The sequence below is a fragment of the Hemiscyllium ocellatum genome (assembly GCF_020745735.1).
Source record: "Hemiscyllium ocellatum isolate sHemOce1 chromosome 15 unlocalized genomic scaffold, sHemOce1.pat.X.cur. SUPER_15_unloc_10, whole genome shotgun sequence".
Classification (NCBI taxonomy): domain Eukaryota; kingdom Metazoa; phylum Chordata; class Chondrichthyes; order Orectolobiformes; family Hemiscylliidae; genus Hemiscyllium; species Hemiscyllium ocellatum.
This window is the reverse complement of record NW_026867446.1, coordinates 299,649-308,601: the sequence shown is the minus strand read 5'-3', so window position 1 is coordinate 308,601 and position 8,953 is coordinate 299,649.

Genomic DNA, 8,953 nt, shown 5'->3' with positions numbered 1-8,953 from the left:
GAAGCAGTACAAATCAGTAACACTGACACTTAGAATATTTTTGAAGCAGTACAAATCAGTAACCAGCGACACTTAGATATTGTTGAAGCAGTACAATCAGTAAACCATGACACTTAGAATATTTTTGAATCAGTACAAATCAGTAACCAGCGACACTTAGAATATTTTTGAAGCAGTACAAATCAGTAACACTGACACTTAGAATATTTTTGAAGCAGTACAAATCAGTAACCAGCGACACTTAGAATATTTTTGAAGCAGTACAAATCAGTAACCAGCGACACTTAGAATATTTTGGAGCTGTAAGCAGTTCAAATCAGTAACCAGCGACACTTAGAATATTTTGAAGCAGTACAAAATCAGTATAACCACTGACACTTAGAATATTTTTGAAGCAGTACAAATCAGTAACCAGCGACACTTAGAATATTTTTGAAGCAGTACAAATCAGTAACCTGACACTTAGAATATTTTTGAAGCAGTACAAATCAGTAACCGCTGACACTTAGAATATTTTGAAGCAGTACAAATCAGTAACCAGCGACACTTAGAATATTTTTGGAGCAGTACAAATCAGTAACCACTGACACTTAGAATATTTTTGAAGCAGTACAAATCAGTAACCGGCGACACTTAGAATATTTTTGAAGCAGTACAAATCAGTAACCACTGACACTTAGAATATTTTTGAAGCAGTACAAATCAGTAACCGGCGACACTTAGAATATTTTTGAAGCAGTACAAATCAGTAACCACTGACACTTAGAATATTTTTGAAGCAGTACAAATCAGTAACCGCTGACACTTAGAATATTTTTGAAGCAGTACAAATCAGTAACCAGCGACACTTAGAATATTTTTGGAGCAGTACAAATCAGTAACCAGCCCCACTTAGAATATTTTTGATTCAGTACAAATCAGTAACCAGCGACACTTAGAATATTTTTGAAGCAGTACAAATCAGTAACCACTGACACTTAGAATATTTTTGAAGCAGTACAAATCAGTAACCAGCGACACTTAGAATATTTTTGAAGCAGTACAAATCAGTAACCAGCGACACTTAGAATATTTTTGGAAGCAGTACAAATCAGTAACCAGCGACACTTAGAATATTTTTGAAGCAGTACAAATCAGTAACCTGCTACACTTAGAATATTTTTGGAGCAGTACAAATCAGTAACCAGCGACACTTAGAATATTTTTGAAGCAGTACAAATCAGTAACCACTGACACTTAGAATATTTTTGAAGCAGTACAAATCAGTAACCGCGACACTTAGAATATTTTTGAAGCAGTACAAATCAGTAACCACTGACACTTAGAATATTTTTGAAGCAGTACAAATCAGTAACCAGCGACAATTAGAATATTTTTGGAGCAGTACAAATCAGTAACCACTGACACTTAGAATATTTTTGAAGCAGTACAAATCAGTAACCAGCGACACTTAGAATATTTTTGAAGCAGTACAAATCAGTAACCACTGACACTTAGAATATTTTTGAAGCAGTACAAATCAGTAACCGCTGACACTTAGAATATTTTTGAAGCAGTACAAATCAGTAACCAGCGACACTTAGAATATTTTTGGAGCAGTACAAATCAGTAACCACTGACACTTAGAATATTTTTGAAGCAGTACAAATCAGTAACCAGCGACACTTAGAATATTTTTGAAGCAGTACAAATCAGTAACCACTGACACTTAGAATATTTTTGAAGCAGTACAAATCAGTAACCAGCGACACTTAGAATATTTTTGAAGCAGTACAAATCAGTAACCACTGACACTTAGAATATTTTTGAAGCAGTACAAATCAGTAACCAGCGACACTTAGAATATTTTTGAAGCAGTACAAATCAGTAACCACTGACACTTAGAATATTTTTGAAGCAGTACAAATCAGTAACCAGCGACACTTAGAATATTTTTGAAGCAGTACAAATCAGTAACCAGCGACACTTAGAATATTTTTGGAGCAGTACAAATCAGTAACCAGCGACACTTATAATATTTTTGACGCAGTACAAATCATTAACCACTGACACTTAGAATATTTTTGAAGCAGTACAAATCAGTAACCAGCGACACTTAGAATATTTTTGACAGCAGTACAAATCAGTAACCGCTGACACTTAGAATATTTTTGAAGCAGTACAAATCAGTAACCAGCGACACTTAGAATATTTTTGGAGCATTACAAATCAGTAACCAGCGACACTTAGAATATTTTTGGAGCAGTACAAATCAGTAACCACTGACACTTAGAATATTTTTGAGTCCGTACAAATCAGTAACCAGCGACACTTAGAATATTTTTCAGTCAGTACAAATCAGTAACCAGCGACACTTAGAATATTTTTGAGTCAGTACAAATCAGTAACCAGTGACACTTAGAATATTTTTGGAGCAGTACAAATCAGTAACCAGCGACACTTAGAATATTTTTGAAGCAGTACAAATCAGTAACCAAGTGCATTTTTGAATTGGTTACTGATTTCTCCGTTGAAGTTGGGGCTGCGGTTGGCTTCAGTTAGTGGTGGGGGCTTAATTTTCGCCGAGGGGAGCGTGTCCCGGTAGTGTCTCCGAGGAAGTGGTACCTATTGAAGGGGGTGTTTCTGAATTTGGGCCCTTTTTGAGTGGCATTGCCGGATGGGTTTTGTGTTGAAGGCTTCCAAATCGGGTAGCTCAGCCGGATTTGACCCGGCGGTTCTACCGACTGTCACGCCTTCGAGGGGGGACTGTTGTCTAAGTTCAGGCCGGATTTGGTGAATTTCCTAAGTCGGGAAGTGGTCCCAACGGGTTTGGGAGTGAACCTAACTGCTCATACCAACTATGAGGCTTTGGGGCCGGGTAGCACAGTCGGATTTGACCCGGCGGTTCTGCCGAATGCCTGGCCTTCGAGGGGGGCCTGCCCTCTGAGTTCAGGCCGAATTTGGTGATTTTCCTAAGTCGGGAAGTGGTCCAAACGGGGATGGGAGTGAACCTGACAGCTCATACCGACTTTGGGGCTTCCAAGCCGGGTAGCTCAACCGGATTTGATCCAGCGGTTCTAGCGACTGCCACGGCTTCGAGGGGGGACTGTTGTCTAAGTTCAGGCCGAATTTGGTGAATTTCCCGAGTCGGGAAGTGGTCCAAACGGGGATGGGAGTGAACCTGACAGCTCTTACCGACATTGAGGCTTCGGGGCCGGGTAGCTCAGTCGGATTTGACCCGGCGATTCTGCCGACTTCCACGCCTTCGAGCGGGGACTCTCCTCTAAGTTCAGGCCGAATTTGGTGAATTTCCTAAGTCGGGAAGTGGTCCAAACGGGGATGGGAGTGAACCTAACTGCTCATACCAACTTTGAGGCTTTGGGGCCGGGTAGCACAGTCGGATTTGACCCGGCGGTTCTGCCGAATGCCTGGCCTTCGAGGGGGGCCTGCCCTCTGAGTTCAGGCCGAATTTGGTGATTTTCCTAAGTCGGAAAGTGGTCCAAACGGGGATAGGGAGTGAACCTGACAGCTCATACCGACTTTGGGGCTTCCAAGCCGGGTAGCTCAACCGGATTTGATCCGGCGGTTCTAGCGACTGCCACGGCTTCGAGGGGGGACTGTTGTCTAAGTTCAGGCCGAATTTGGTGAATTTCCCGAGTCGGGAAGTGGTCCAAACGGGGATGGGAGTGAACCTGACAGCTCTTACCGACATTGAGGCTTCGGGGCGGGGTAGCTCAGTCGGATTTGACCCGGCGATTCTGCCGACTTCCACGCCTTCGAGCGGGGACTCTCCTCTAAGTTCAGGCCGAATTTGGTGAATTTCCTAAGTCGGGAAGTGGGTCCAAACGGGGATGGGAGTGAACCTAACTGCTCATACCAACTTTGAGGCTTTGGGGCCGGGTAGCACAGTCGTATTTGACCCGGCGGTTCTGCCGAATGCCTGGCCTTCGAGGGGGGCCTGCCCTCTGAGTTCAGGCCGAATTTGGTGATTTTCCTAAGTCGGAAGTGGTCCAAACGGGGATGGGAGTGACCCTGACAGCTCATACCGACTTTGGGGCTTCCAAGCCGGGTTGCTCAACCGGATTTGATCCGGCGGTTCTAGCGACTGCCACGGCTTCGAGGGGGGAATGTTGTCTAAGTTCAGGCCGAATTTGGTGAATTTCCCGAGTCGGGACGTGGTCCAAACGGGGAATGGGAGTGAACCTGACAGCTCTTACCGACATTGAGGCTTCGGGGCCGGGTAGCTCAGTCGGATTTGACCCGGCGATTCTGCCGACTTCCACGCCTTCGAGCGGGGACTCTCCTCTAAGTTCAGGCCGAATTTGGTGAATTTCCTAAGTCGGGCCGTGGTCCAAACGGGGATGGGAGTGAACCTGACAGCTCCTTACCGACTTTGGGGCTTCCAAGCCGGGTAGCTCAACCGGATTTGATCCGGCGGTTATAGCGACTGTCACGCCTTCGAGGGGGGACTGTTGTATAAGTTCAGGCCGAATTTGGTGAATTTCCGAGTCGGGAAGTGGTCCAAACGGGGATGGGAGTGAACCTGACAGCTCTTACCGACTTTGGGGCTTCCAAGCCGGGTAGCTCAACCCGGATTTGATCCGGCGGTTCTGCCGACTGTCACGCCTTCGAGGGGGGACTGTTGTATAAGTACAGGCCGAATTTGGTGAATTTCCCGAGTCGGGAAGTGGTCCAAACGGGGACTGGGAGTGAACCTGACAGCTCTTACCGACTTTGAGGCTTCGGCGCCGGGTAGCTCAGCCGGATTTGATCCGGCGGTTCTGCCGACTGTCACGCCTTCGAGGGGGGACCTGTCCTCTGAGTTCAGGCCGAATTTGGTGAATTTCCCGAGTCGGGAAGTGGTCCAAACGGGGATGGGAAGTGAACCTGACAGCTCATACCGACTTTGAGGCTTCCAAGCCGGGTAGCTCAGCCGGATTTGACCCGGCGATTCTGCCGACTTCCACGCCTTCGAGGGGGGACTGCCCTCTGAGTTCAGGCCGAATTTGGTGCATTTCCCGAGTCGGGAAGTGGTCTCTGTCACAACGGGGGCAAGTGTCTGAAGAGGTAAAGTGAGTAACCAGCACAGCTTAGGGAAGGGTTCCAAAGTTCTCAACAATGTGAATTCGGTTACCAGGAAAGCTTAGGAAAGCTGCCTGACTGTCCCAAACGAATGAACTGCAAAACTTAGGGAACATGCCCGAAGATGCTTAAAAGTGTGAAATCAGTAAGCAGGAAAGCATAGGAAAGTGCCTGAAAGTGCTAAATGAGTAACATGAAAAACGTAGAAAAATGCCCGAAAATGTTTAAAAGTGTGAACTCAGTAACCAGCAAAACTTAGTAAAACGTTGGAAAAGCAGAAATGAGTAACCAGAAAAACTTAGAAAAATGTTTGAAAAGAGAAATGAGTAACCAGAAAAACTTAGAAAAATTTTTTTAAAATGAGAAATGAGTAACCAAGAAAACTTAGAAAAATGCCCAAAAAGAAGAAATCAGTAACCAGAAAAACTTAGAAAAATGTTTGAAAATGAGAAATGAGTAACCAGAAAAACTTAGAAAAATGTTTGAAAATGAGAAATGAGAAACCAAGAAAACTTAGACAAAATGCCCAAAAAGAAGAAATCAGTAACCAGAAAAACTTAGAAAAACTGTTTGAAAATGAGAAATGAGTAACCAAGAAAACTTAGAAAAATGTTTGAAAATGAGAAATGAGTAACCAAGAAAACTTAGAAAAAATGCCCAAAAAGAAGAAATCAGTAACCAGAAAAACTTAGAAAAATGTTTGAAAATGAGAAATGAGTAACCAAGAAAACTTAGAAAAATGCCCAAAAAGAAGAAATCAGTAACCAGAAAAACTTAGAAAAAATGTTTGAAAATGAGAAATGAGTAACCAGAAAAACTTAGAAAAATGTTTGAAAATGAGAAATGAGTAAACCAAGAAAACTTAGAAAAATGCCCAAAAAGAAGAAATCAGTAACCAGAAAAAACTTAGAAAAATGTTTGAAAATGAGAAATGAGTAACCAAGAAAACTTAGAAAAATGCCCGAAAAGAAGAAATCAGTAACCAGAAAAACTTAGAAAAATTTTCGGCCAAGTGTGAAAAATATTCTAAGTGTCAGCGGAGGAAAATGCCGAAGCATCGGGAAAGATTCAAAAACTCATGCCGAACATGAGTTCCGAAGTGCCGGAGGAACTGGGCGAATTGAGCCCGGCGGTTGGCCAGATGTCGTTTTGAGTCTGCAGCCCGAAAACTTTAACTTTGTCTGCCGCGGAAGTCTGGACCGGGAAAAATCCAAACGGTTTTGCCGGGTTCGAGTTCCAGAGCGAAGCAGTCGAATTTGAAATTCAGACCCATTCAGTGCCACTTGACATTGTGACACAGTGAGGTTGGCGGGGTACCCGGAGATTTCTGGGAACACGATTTTTAGAACAAAATGGCGGCGCGGGACCACTTTGAAAGGCATCCGAAAAACGGTTCCGCGGGCAGAGCACTTGAATGACAGGCCTGTGTGCATGCCCAAGAGCTCTCGGAAGTCTAATTTTTGACACTTTGTCAAATTTTCGACAGACTTACCCAACTCTTGCTGCCTGTTCTAAGAATCAGTCAGAGGCCTGTGCGGCGGTCTCTTGACACTATGGAGGGCGGGCAAACCCCACGTTGACTCCGGCCGTCCCTCCAAAAGGCACTTGCTATTGGGGAAAGGATTGCAAGTAGCCTGGTTCCCGTGGGAGCGGCCAGGAAGGGTGCAGGCTGGCCCTTGCCTGAGCATTCCCAAAACCCTCTTCCGCTGAGAGCAGACCTCGCACGCCGCACTACCGGCTCTGGGAGTGGTTGGCCGCTATTGTACATAGTCCGGTCCTTCCTCTGCCACCCGGCAAGTGCGATGGCTCTGCCGCCCTGCGGTGCTCGTCACCCAGGTTTGGGAACACGATACTTAGAACATGTTGGCGGCTCGGGACCTGCAGGCGAAAGGGGCCCGTGGTGCTGAGCACATCGACCTCGGGTCTCAGTGCAAGCCGGAGAGTTCGCGGAAGTCTTAAAAGATTTTGACATCTGCTCAATTCTTTGACAGGCTTGCCTGACTCTTTCCGTCCGTTCTAAGAATCAGTCGGAGGCCGGGGCGGGACGGTCTCTTGACACACGGAGGGTTGGCTTCCCTCCTCAGGTGTTTGTGTCGAAAATGAAGGCGAGAGATGCAAGCGTCCTGGTTCCCCGGGTGCTGCCAGCAAGGGTGCAGGCTGACCCTTGCCTGAGCACTCCAAAAGCCTCTTAAGCTGAGAGCAGGCGCCGCACTACCGGCTCTGGGAGTCGTTGGCCGCTATTGTACATAGTCCGGTCCTTCCTCTGCACCCGGCAAGTGCGATGGCTCTGCCTCCTGCGGTGCTCGTCACCCAGGTTTGGGGAACACGATACTTAGAACATGTTGGCGGCTCGGGACCTGCAGGCGAAGGGGGCCCCGTGGTGCTGAGCACATCGACCTCGCGTCTCAGTGCAAGCCGGAGAGTTCGCGGAAGTCTTAACAGTCTTGCCTGACTCTTTCCGTCCGTTCTAAGAATCAGTCGGAGGCCGGGGCGGGGACGGTCTCTTGACACACGGAGGGTTGGCTTCCCTCCTCAGGCGTTTGTGTCGAAAATGAAGGCGAGAGATGCACGCGTCCTGGTTCCCCTGGGTGCTGCCAGCAAGGGTGCAGGCTGACCCTTGCCTGAGCACTCCCAAAAGCCTCTTAGGCTGAGAGCAGGCGCCGCACTACCGGCTCTGGGAGTCGTTGGCCGCTATTGTACATAGTCCGGTCCTTCCTCTGCCACCCGGCAAGTGCGATGGCTCTGCCTCCCTGCGGTGCCCGTCACCCAGGTTTGGAGAACACGATACTTAGAACATGTTGGCGGCTCGGGACCTGCAGGCGAAAGGGGCCCCGTGGTGCTGAGCACATCGACCTCGGTCTCAGTGCAAGCCGGAGAGTTCGCGGAAGTCTTAACAGGCTTGCCTGACTCTTTCCGTCCGTTCTAAGAATCAGTCGGAGGCCGGGGCGGGGACGGTCTCTTGACACACGGAGGGTTGGCTTCCCTCCTCAGGCGTTTGTGTCGAAAATGAAGGCGAGAGATGCAAGCGTCCTGGTTCCCCTGGGTGCTGCCAGCAAGGGTGCAGGCTGACCCTTGCCTGAGCACTCCCAGAAGCCTCTTAGGCTGAGAGCAGACGCCGCACTACCGGCTCTGGGAGTCGTTGGCCGCTATTGTACATAGTCCGGTCCTTCCTCTGCCCCCCGGCAAGTGCGATGGCTCTGCCTCCCTGCGGTGCCCGTCACCCAGGTTTGGAGAACACGATACTAAGACATGTTGGCGGCTCGGGACCTGCAGGCGAAAGGGCCCCGTGGTGCTTAGCACATCGACCTCGCGTCTCAGTGCAAGCCGGAGAGTTCGCGGAAGTCTAAAGCTTTTGACATTCGCTCAAAGCTTTGACAGGCTTGCCCGACTCTTTCCGTCCGTTCTAAGAATCAGTCAGAGGCTGGTGGGGAGGTCTCTTGACGCAAGGGAGGGGTGGCGTCCCTCCTCAGGCGCTTGTGTCGAAAATGAAGGCGAGAGATGCAGCGTCCTGGTTCCCCTGGGTGCTGCCAGCAAGGGTGCAGGCTGACCCTTGCCTGAGCACTCCCAGAAGCCTCTTAGGCTGAGAGCAGACTCCGCACAACCGGCTCTGGGAGTCGGTGGCCGCTATTGTACATAGTCCGGTCCTTCCTCTGCCACCCGGCAAGTGCGATGGCTCTGCCTCCCTGCGGTGCCGTCACCCAGGATTGGAGAACACGATACTAAGAACATGTTGGCGGCTCGGGACCTGCAGGCGAAAGGGGGCCCCGTGGTGCTTAGCACATCGACCTCGCGTCTCAGTGCAAGCCGGAGAGTTCGCGGAAGTCTAAAGCTTTTGACATTCGCTCAAAGCTTTGACAGCTTGCCCGACTCTTTCCGTCCGTTCTAAGAATCA